The sequence below is a fragment of the Cyprinus carpio genome, chromosome A9 (genome assembly GCF_018340385.1).
Source record: "Cyprinus carpio isolate SPL01 chromosome A9, ASM1834038v1, whole genome shotgun sequence".
Lineage (NCBI taxonomy): Eukaryota > Metazoa > Chordata > Actinopteri > Cypriniformes > Cyprinidae > Cyprinus > Cyprinus carpio.
This window is the reverse complement of record NC_056580.1, coordinates 30930112-30941914: the sequence shown is the minus strand read 5'-3', so window position 1 is coordinate 30941914 and position 11803 is coordinate 30930112. Positions and strand designations below refer to the sequence as shown.

The 11803-nt window shown below is 34.1% G+C and overlaps 1 long non-coding RNA gene across 1 annotated transcript; it reads left to right on the top strand.

The window, feature by feature from the left end:
* Positions 1–70: 70 nt before the first annotated feature.
* LOC109053885 lies at positions 71–9625 on the top strand. The gene is made up of 4 exons (XR_006160880.1): positions 71–891; positions 2897–2926; positions 3176–3226; positions 9598–9625. It is a non-coding gene; the product is annotated as an uncharacterized LOC109053885 (long non-coding RNA).
* The last annotated feature ends 2178 nt before the right edge of the window (positions 9626–11803 follow it).

Sequence of the window (11803 nt, the reverse complement as noted above, 5' to 3'; positions counted from 1 at the left end):
ACCCGTGCAAACAAAGAATTAGCACAGTTTGCGTTCTGAGCGACGAAACCTGCCTGAAGACAGATATGACATTCAGCTCCTGAGCTCGAGCTCAGTGCGTGCTGCTGAAGTTCAGTAGTGAAAGGTTTCCTGAACGTTACAGAGGGAACTTCCCCAGCGGTCCGAAACGGATGAATGGAGCTGCTCTGCTCTCAAAGCCCGAGCACTTCTGGCATAGGTGGGTTTCTAGCAAACTGAAAACCAATGCTGAAGCCCCAAACCGCTGTCTAAAAAGAAGCCAGCTTGCTAGGTTTTAAACCAACTCCGTTCATTGCGTTCCGTCGCTCTGGGGAAGTTCAACGTTTAGGAAACCTCTCGAGACGCATTCGGGGGACTGGGTGGGTGTTTACTGCAAAATCGTTCTAGGAGGTCAAGAAACCTTGCTATGAATTTAAACGCGATTTCTAAAGGAAAACAAGAATGGATCAATAACAGTAACGTCATGCACTGAGATAAATAGCGTGGAAACCCATGTGCACGGTGCGCGCTTTTGTTCAACCCAGAAGCGTCGGGCGGGGGAGGGACGCCTCGTGCATCCTCCGTGTGCACGAGACTTCAGTGAGAAACAAGCGAGACAGACCTGCAATTGGATCCTACACAAGTCAATCCCACATGTGGGTGGGCGGTGGATTCAGAGCTGCACACCCAGTAAAGTTTGTGCAACAAAAGGTTGCGGGAAAGTTGCGCACGAACACGATTCACACTTACACCTGAACTCTACATGCGCTAAAAGCGATCAAGCAAGCTGCCTTTAACACACGATTGAGCTCAGTTTCATTCAAGCCACAATGATGTCATACTTGTGGATTTTCGTCCTTGGAAGTTTAATCGTGACTGGAGTGAAGATGCAAGGTAAGAGTTTATTAAACTAGTTTAAAATATACTAACAATCAAAGTTTCTTTGTTTTCTGCTTCCACACTTGTTAAGTGTTACAAATGCAATTTTATATAAATTAACAGAGAATTCTGGATGAAATGGGAAGCATGCATCCTTTTTTTTTTTTTTTTGGTAGGGTGAGTCTGTATATCAGCTCTAAGATCACATGTTTTGAACAAAAGCACTATTATTATACTTGCATGATTGGAAATTCAAGCATTCTGAGTTTTGTGGTGTTGGTCACTAAAATAAGACCCTCAGAAGTGCCCTGTGGAAGCTGTAAAACCTTACCCAGCTCTGCCAGCAGCACAGCTCACTGCATTTCCCTCTTTGTACATTGTGTTCTTGACTAACAGCTTCGGCTGCTCAGAGTCTCAATGACTTCATCCAAAAGTTTCCCACTTCTTAAACGTTTACAGGATGTAACCAAATGTTCAGGATCGGGAGGAACGGATGTTAAAGGTTTAAGTCTGCTATTAAAAATCCCATTCTGACTCCTCGATGCCACAGGCCTGTTTATTGCTAATATGTAAAATTTCATCCAGATGTAGAGAGGAAACATGCATTTAGTTCACATCTGTAAACTGAGAAAGACTGAGGTGTAGTCTCAGAAATTCAATCCAGTCCCGGATGAAGACCACACCCTATATGGAGAATATAGTGGAGTTACGAAAGGGATGCTTCTGAACACACCCGAGGGAGTTTGTGTATCTCTGTCCTGGTATGAGAAACGCAGCGAGGATCATGCATTGCCACAGCTTGGGATTTTTTGTATTGTGTTGGCTGGGATTGTGCAGAGAGGCGCTCTTTGTTCTGTGTTTGTGTGGACAGGTGTGTTGCTGTCCTCCTCTCTGCTCTAGAGCAAACCTCCTTTGTGTCTCTTAATCTGCCAACTAACTGCGCCAGCCACGACAAATAAAAGGCCGGCTGTGGAAATTAAAAGCTTGAGGGAGAAAAATCGTTAGCATTTGTGCAAATACAAGTAGGATTTCACTCGAAAGCTGCTGAAACGTGACGACCTTGAAGGAAGGTGTTACATATAATGGATCTGTGTCATTTTACAACACAAAAAGCATAGGAAGACTTGAAGCAGGAAGCAATTATTTGTTGTCCGAGGGGGGTGATTAATAATGAAGAAAAAAGTAATGTTCATGTTCCACTTCATTTGCATTAAAACCGAAGAGACATCTGTTCAAGAAAAATCAAAGATAATTTCAAAACATATCGCAGAAGTTTGGACGCATCTGTGATGGTTTTCCACATTTTAGAAAAATAGTAAATGGAGATGCAATGAAATCAAAATTCTTATTTTTATGTTATTGCTTTCATGTTATTGCTTTATAACCAATAAATAGCAAATATTAAACTGTTTTATTGTTCCATTTCTGATATAAATGAAAAACAAAACACTAACAACTTAAATCAGTAGTTTTAAATGCAACATGTGACTTTCAGGTGAAAAATAGACATTATTTAAAATTTTATTTTATTTTTTACATTTTCTGCTTTAATGTTAAACTTGTAGTAATTTTGTTGTGTGTTTTAGTCATTTCTATTAGTTTAGTTGTTTTAAAATATGTCTACACAGTTTTAATTTGATTTCATTTTAGTTATTTTAGTACATGTAATACAATAAAAAAACAATAAAAATTAAAAAAGGTTCCTTGGACACATGGTGAAATAAAATGCATTTAAGTTGCTATTTTATAGCAATGTTTTTTATGGTTTTAGTTTTAGTAAACTATAATAACCCTGTCTTTACTGTAGATGACATCAAAGATAACGTAAAGGTAAAAATAGGGGAAATGAGCATGCACACTTAAATATAACCCATACAGTAGAAATATACTGTGCATCTATAATAGTAAAGTCATGAAATCAAACCGAACGTGTGACTGGTTTTCTGAATAAACCAGAGATTTGATGAACCATCGGTAGGTTAAATCTCACGTTATAACCGTCTTTGTTTGTGTTTTTCAGACGATGGAGTGGAAGGCGCAGACAATGCCGGTACGTTTGCTGTAAAAACTCTGAACACACCCTTCTCTGCTGGCAAACTTCCTCTGTGACGTGCCAAAGCAATAAAACTGAGCGATTGCAAGCTTTTACGGCTCGCACATCGGGCTTATTTTACAGTTCCTCTTAACAGTGACCTCACCTGTTCACGTGGTCCAGTACACCACCTGTGTCGCCTTTTTGTGTCCTGATGATAAAGATGATAAACGTGGCTTGCTAACTCACCTTTTATCTCATATGCAGATTCTCCGGCAGATGAGCTCGCTCCAGAGGACTCAACCGTTCCTGCTGAAGGTGATGATAAGCTTCATATGTCCGCGTGCAGTTGAATTCACAGCAGGGGATCTTGACGCTAAATGCAAATAGCAAAACCCATGCATAATTAGGATAAAAAGTAAACTGAAGAACACTCGTCCTTCATCGCTGACGTCAGAAACTGTGAGAGTGTTTTACACAAATGTAGTCAAATTGACACAGTGTTGATGCCCTCATGCTCCAAAACCATCAACAAAACACTAAGCAGAAGTAAATACGACCCGGACGAAAGTAAATATGGGTTTGGTATTGCCGTTACTCGATATCCAACATAAAATCTGAGCCCTGAAGCAAAAGCAGTTGAGAAGCAGTGATGTACATACGTAACTAGCAGCAAGAGATCATTTTCATGGCAGTAATCTGTGGGTGTGATTGATTTCACAGGAACATCACTGTTGTGTTTCGTTCCTCAACAACCTGTTGTTTATAGGATTTACTGTAGATCTCTTTCTGTATGAGTAGAATAATGAAAACCTACACAATCCAGCTGACAAGGAACATTCTCACAACTTTCACCGAAGTTATATTAATGTGAGGACAAAACGTTCTTAATGTAATATTTATGGAACGTTCTTATAATTTTGTCAATATTTGATATGCATTCTCACATGATGAGAATTGATGAAAATGTCCTTATGATGTTATTTGTACTTGATGAACGTTCTCATAATGTTGAGAGAAAACGTTCTTAGAATATTAATGATAAAGGTTCAAGGAACATTTTATCTTGGGTGGAAAAGTTTTAGGAAACTTTCTAAAGAAAACTGGACATTTTAACATTCTGATAACATTAAATATAAACATTCAAATTACATTTTTGGGTGAAAATAAAGTTAGTAGAATGTTTTTAGAAAAAACGTTTTTGTAATCTTTAAATTAAAAAAAAAAAAAAAAAAAAAAAAAAAAGTTTCCACAACTAATAAAATAAGTTTCATTGAAATGCAGTTAGAGGAACATCATTTTTAGTATTTGCACAAATTTTCAAGTAGAAAAACATAATTAACCGACGGCCTTGGAGGGGATTACTCTGATCTATTATTTAGATCAAATGAACAGCATAGCACTTGTTAACTGTAACTTATTTCAGATGTAAATTTAATAAAGTGATATATTATTTATCACTGGAATTAGTGCACTCATTGCTCACATGATAAATGTGATCTAAACATCCATGCAGCCAAACACCATCATAACCACAGAACCGAAATTATTCAAAGTCAAATAACAGCAGCTCTCTCCCGTCACTAAACACACATCAGATAACACTTAACTTCAACATTTACTCTCATCATCCAGCCCTATGCAAAGCATGCTGGGAACTTAAAATCCACTGCACAGTTTTCAAAGTTACAAGTTCATTAAGTTACTAAAACTACTTTTTTTGTACTACTACTACTAAAAAATAAATAAATAAAATAAAATAAAAATCAATGAATGCGAGAAATTTCAGTTTAAATAACACTTTAAATTGCACAACATTAAGTTGATGTAACAATCAACATTATTATGTTAATAGAACTCATCAAAATGAACTTAAATGCATTTAATTGAAGCATAAGTTTTATAAAACGATGCATTTATTGAAGTTGTGGTAGTAAGTCCCCATTTTTTTTAGAGCGCAAGAGAACCTTCAGAATCTCTCAGAAATATAAAGTCTTAAAAATAAAGCTTGTTTATTGGCATCAATGGTTCCATTCTTTCCTCTGCATAAAAGGCACTTTATAGTAGAAAAAAAGTTCTTTATATTAAGAAATAACGGTTGTTTTAGGAACTGTTCACTGAGAGGTTCTTTGGAGGAGCAAAAATGGTTCTTATATGGCATTTTACCTTTATTTTCAAGTGTTTGTGATCATGAAACTCTTCTTGAGTTTGTTCAGTAGATGTCTATGAAACAGGGAAGTGTCATGTTCCTGCTGCCGTCGCCGGTGATGTTGACCAGATCACGTCAGAAGATATACATTTATCTGTTTAGCACAGAAATTATTCTGAACGCCAAAACCTACAAACTGTGTTTTGTGTGGCGTCCAAACTAGTCATTAAGTGACTCTTCATCAGCTGTCAGACGCAGACGCACAAGTTCACGAGTTCACTGAAGAATCTGTGTGAGTTGTGTATTTCTTCACCCGCAGAAATTCAACAGGTGTTTTGATCCCAAAGCAATGGAAAATTACTGCTTCACAACACAATCCTTGAGAAAGAGATATCCTCTTATCTCACAGCCCACAACATGAGATTAAACAGTACTAGAAATAATAATATTAAAATGACCGAAAGGAGTACATACAACACAGGTCAAAATGTAAATAAAAAAAATAAATAAAAAAATATTGAAAGATTTTTAAGAATTTATTATTATTTAATTAATTATTATTTTATTTTTTTTGGAAACTTATGCACTACCATTCATAACTTTATAATAAGAAAGATAAAAAAAAGTAAATACATTTATAATGTTACAAAAGATTTCTATTTCAAATAAATGCTGTTCTTCTGAACTTTCTATTCATTTCTGAATCCTGAAAAATAAAATGTATCAGTTTCCACAAAAATACTGTGCAGCACAACTGTGTTCAACATTGATAATAATCAAATGTTTCTTGAGCAGCAAATCATCATATTAGAATGATTTCTGAAGATCATGTGACACTGAAGACTGGAGTAATGATGCTGAAAATACAGCTGCACATCACAGAAATAGATTACACTTTAACAGAGATTCACACAGAAAACAGCTGTTTTACAGTAGAATAATATTTCACAGTTTTTACAGTGTTTTTGATCAAATAAATGCAGCCTTGGTGAGCAGAAGAGAACTTTGTTCTGTAAAATGGCCTCAAAAGCAATTGCATCGCACGACCGAATGAGTTTTTTTAGACATGTGCCCGTATCATTATAATTCCCCACCATTTCTAACCGTTGGCAGTGATTTTTGGCGTTCTCCGAATGTAAAGCATTGAACAGGTTTTGTGAGTCTGTGCTTCGGGAATGCAATGTTCTCAACTTCATCTTTGTTCAGAGCATGAAAGTGAACTTTTTGTCAAAACTGGCTTTTAAAGGCACCGATTCAGAGTTTTCTGTAGGATTTAGACACCAGTTAAGTGTCCGTCTGCCTTCCATTGCTGTTTCTTTCTAATGCAGTGATGAGTAATGAGTCTGTCAGACCTGTAACAGACCGCAGATCAACACGACTCCATTACACACCTGCATTTTACCTGTATTCACATCAGATATATTTCCCCCAAGTTTAAAGGAATAGTTCACATATCAGATTTTGCCATCACTTTTTTTCTCGCCCTCATGTCTTTCCAAACCTGTATGACTGAATTTCTTCCCTAAAAAAACAAAAAATGAGATGCATGCATGAAGCTTTTGTCTTTTAAAAAAGCTAAAAAAGCATACATTACATGCCCATCTGAGATCATGCGAAGCCAAACACTGCTGATTTTCATGTGTCATGTGGAAACAAACCTGCATTTGGGATTTGAGAGGAAGATTATCAGTGAATAGCATCTTAAATTGAATCAGTTCTCCACACGAAGCATCATGCAACTTCGTTAGACTTGGATTTGTTTGGATCATGAAAGTATAGTATACGACATGAAGATGAGTAAAAGACCAATGTTTTAAACTATTCTATAGTTTTTACAGTGATTTTGCTATGAGTAAGTGCTGTTTTTATCCGGGTTAACTAAAACGAACACTATTAAAAATCATTTGTAGTAACTGAAATAAAGATAATACGGAAGAGGATTAGGGCCAAGCAATAATAAAAAAAATAAAACCATCTCGAGATTAAAGTCATTATATGCGAAGATTAACTCGTTAAATTTCGAGAATAAGTCGTTGTGTTTCGAGAAAAAAGTCGAAATGAAATGTAGAAGAATAACGCATTCGATCAGTGTTCATTGCATAGCCTATATCTTTCAGAGTAACAAATTAAATACTATCACAGCTTTACTAACTTTATGACACAATAATATTAGCACACCGAACTTTAAAGTGGAATTTGCAAGCGGCTAGGTCTTTTTAGAAGAAAAAACTCATCCAATTTGCGCGCGATGTGCTTACTCGCTTTTGTCCAACATGAAATGACAAACCAGAGGACAAATGCACGGATTCGCTGGCTTCACCCAAAGGCACTCTGGCACTTGGACAGCTTATGATACATTAAAACCGTACGGCATTGCCATTATGGCGTGTTAATGTAATGAGTTTATTCTCAAGTTTGTATTTCGACGACTTTATTCTCGAAATTTAACGAGTTTAATCTCGAAACACAACGACTTTATTCTCGATATTTCATGAGTTTATTTATCAAGACTCAAGATTGTATTTTGACTTTTTTTTTTCTCGAAATTTAACGAGTTTAATCTCGCAAAATATAATGACTTTAATCTCGAGATGGTTTTTTTTTTTATTATTGCTTGGCCCTAATCCTCTTCCGTAAAGAAGAAAAACTTAAACTAAATGAAAATATAATTTGAAGAAAAAAGAAAAAGAAAGAAAAAATTCAGTTGAAAACTAAAGTTAGTAACTGGAAATAAAATAAAAACTAAAAGTAAAAAAAAAAAAAAAAAAAAAAAAACCTTCTAAAACATTGAAATGTCTAATTTCCTTGTTGTGGTGATTAGAACATTATTTAAAGGTTATAAAAACGTTTCCTAAATGCTGTACTGATTTTATTTTTACTCAAAACTTAATGTTATTTAAACATTTATTTTTGTTATTTAAAAATTTTAAAATGCCCACTTTTCGTTATGATTATAACATTATTTAAAAGTTACAAAAACGTTTCTTTGACGTTTTACTAATTTTATCTTATCCAAAATATAACGTTATTTGAATGTTTATTTTTAATATTCTAAGAACGTTAAAATGTCCAGATTTCTTGTTGTGATTGTAATGTTTTTTGAATTTTGCATTATGATGTTTTTTAAAGTTTTCTGATTGTTTTAATTTCACAAAAATGAATGTTATTTTTTTAGATTTTTTTTTTTATAAGTTTTTTTTATTATATTATTTATAGATTAATTATTTGTTTATTAAACGAATTGTTTTGTTTTAATTTGTTTAGTTTTATTTTTTTTTGATTTTTTATTTTTTGTTATTTTCTAAACATTAAAATGTAGTTTTTGTTGTGACTATAACGTTGTTTAAAGGTTACAAAAACGTTTTCTTAAATGTTAGATACTGTTTTTTTTTTTTTACTATTTTTAACCAGAAAGTATAACGTTAGTTGAATGTTTATTTCTATATTCTAAGAATTAACATTCAATCCAATTTTCTTGTTGGGATTAGAAAGTTATTTAATTTTTACGGTATAATTTATTTTTTATTTGATTTGTTTGCTTTATTTTCATTTAATAAAAAAAAAATCTTATTTATTTTTAAAATTTCAAAAACATGTGTTTTTGATTGCAAAATTATTTAAACGGTTTACAACAAGGTTACAAAAATGTTTTGTAAACATTGTTTTCAATTTTTTTTACTTAACATTTAACATTATTTGAACATTTATTTTTGTTACTTTATAAACGGTAAAACATCCAGTTTTTTTTGCTGACTATAATGTTATTTAAAGGTTACAAAAACGTTTCTTAAACGTTGTCCTAATTTTGTTTTCGCCCCAGAAAAAAAAGTTTAACGTTATTTGAATGTTTATTTTTACTATTCTAAGAATGTTAAAATGTCCAGATTTCTTGTCGTGATTGTAACATTATTTAAAGGGTTACAAAAACATTTCCTAGTTTTTAATGGGTTACAAATAAATTTTATGGTGTTATTAGATTTTATTAATGTTGTAAGGATATTTATGAGAATTTCTCAAAAAAACAGTACTTTGAGAATGTTTTGTCCTAACATTGATATAACGTTTAAAAAATGTTCCCTGTTAGCTGTGATGTCATCTGAGATTGCATGATGGGAAACAAACCTGTATTTGTACGTATTGTCATGTTAAGGCAGTGTCATCCAGTCCTAGTAATGAACAGCTCTTGTAAAGCCGATATGAGGGTCTGGAACAGGTCTGTTCTTGATAGACTCCCTCACTGGATGTTTCTGATGTTACAGTAGAAATGCAGAACTGTCGCGACACGTAACATATAGATCTTATATACGCTGAAAACAGCGCCGCGGGAGATTTACTGCTGGATTCCAGCGAGGCGACGGAGACTGTGCGTGTGATTTATGGTCACCTGTGCGCTTGAGGAGAGCTTGAGTTACGCTTCAGGCACAGACGAGAAGCCACGTGTTAGACAGATAGGATCTGACAGCCGCTGATGCTCCTGATGCTGACAGGAACAAATCTGTGGGATGGTGTCACCTGTCTGATTGTGAGATCTCTGTTACAGCTGCAGACGCTGAAGAACCAGCTTATGATTGTGTGATTTTTGTTTCTGTTTTACAGCTGCAGACGCTGACACCGAAGAACAAGACACACACCGGAAGACAACATCACCTGAAAGAAATATCACCGGAAAGACCAGCACCTGACGAGACCAGCACCCGAAAGAACCAGCACCTGAAGAAACAGCCCACCGCACCTGGAGCACCTGGAAATATTCACCTGAAGAAAACACCTGAAGGACCCAGCGGAGGATGGTGATGTGGCATGAGCTCAGCTGCTACTTATGCAGGTGAGACAAAAAAGACATTAAATTTAATAAAGCACTTTACACTGTTTTACCACACGAGTGAGGAGAGAGACGTGTACCTAAATTTTAAAGCTATTACCAAATCTAAATAAGATGAAATAAAATAAAATATAAATATTGGATGAAAAAACTTAAGGTTGCCTTGGCAACTAAATTAAATAATTTGACATACTAAAGTTACTGACTATATAATAATAATAAATAAAAACTAAAACTAAAGCCAGGGTTATTATAGTTAACTAAATCTACAATTAAACATATATTATTATATGGTGGTCAAATACACGGGCAAAGAAAAAAGGGTTTTTTAATTATAAAAACAATAAGGTTGTAATACTGCTCGCTTTTAAATTGTTGTTGCCCCCCCCCCCCACAACAAAAAAAAACTTAAAACGTTTTCTGGTTTGATTTAATTGCAATTTGCTTTGGTTTCTGAGCAAAAAATTACATCATCATACATATTTCCCATGTGATTGCAGAAGACACCCAGTAAAATGTATTCAGTGTAACAGTCTTGTCAGGGCAATTTACAACAAAAAATCAATTATGACCTCTTAAAGGATTATTACTTTCACCCCAATACTAAGCGTTGTAAATTTTCCATTTTTAAAATTCTCACTATCTAGGTTTTGCTCATTTGTCAGTAAGATTTTTTTAATCATTTAAAACACCATAAAATGTATAGCTCCCTTATTCTTTTCTATATTTTTAATAGTACAAGTCAGAAAAAGCATTGTTGTTGAATTTTTACATAAATATTGTGTTACACTGAATAGACAATGTAACATTATTTCAACCAAATTTTGACATTTTTATTCCTCCCCAAGTGATTGTTTAGACTTATTGAAACATTGTATTGAATTAGACACTTACTACATTTAATGTGCTTTCTATATGGACATTAAAATCAATTTTGTAAATTTCTTTAAGATGCGGCACATTCTTTATCGTCTTTGACATATATATCCTACTTGAAATAACATCAAATCATATATCAAAAAAACATTTTATTTCAGTTTGCCAAGACAAATCATTTTCCATTAAGTTGATGTACTAAAATAACTAAAACTAAAACTGAAAAAAAAAACAGAAAGATAGAAATTATAATAATAAATTACACAACAAAACACAACAGCCTACTAAAATTAAAATTAAAACCGAACGATGCAAAAATAAAAACTTATTCAAATGTGAGAAAAAAAATAACACTTAACGTAACCACTATTACAAATGATTTAATGGATTAAAACAATCCAGTATATTGAAATTACAGTCTGAAATAAACATAAAATCTTAGAGATATTAGATGGAAAAGCTATCTATAATAATGATTCTTCGGCACAAATCCAAACAGCCCTTGTCTTGCTGTGTGGTAAAATCACTGTAACGCACGGCCTTCAACTGGCATAATGGCAGTTTGACATCAGTGTTCAATATACGATTTTACATATATCAGAATAAACTGTTCTGTTAGTCAGTTGCATTAATAGAGAACTCGTGCATTCCTATAGATGTGTATTCATTCAGCAACTGCGTATAGTAATAAAAAGAATGACATGTGTTGTTTTTGTGTGTTAACAGAGCCTGAAGACACAGAACCCTGAGTCAGAGCTACACTGCTCATTTTTATACACGAGTGGTGTTCAGTTTCTTGCCTCACAAACAACATGCTTTAGCTGATGTTTAAGAAGTGATGTGGGTTCCTCAGACGCCGCGGCAGAAGATGCTGAAGAAACACCAGCAGGTGATCTGATTACACACTATAGCCTCTGAAAATAAAGCCGTCACACACCACAAACCAACACACAAAAAGCCGAGGCATTACTGTATAGGCACATATATACAACATATATTATGGCTATTATTAAAAACACAGGCCATTAAAAAACCTGACATTTTTAAA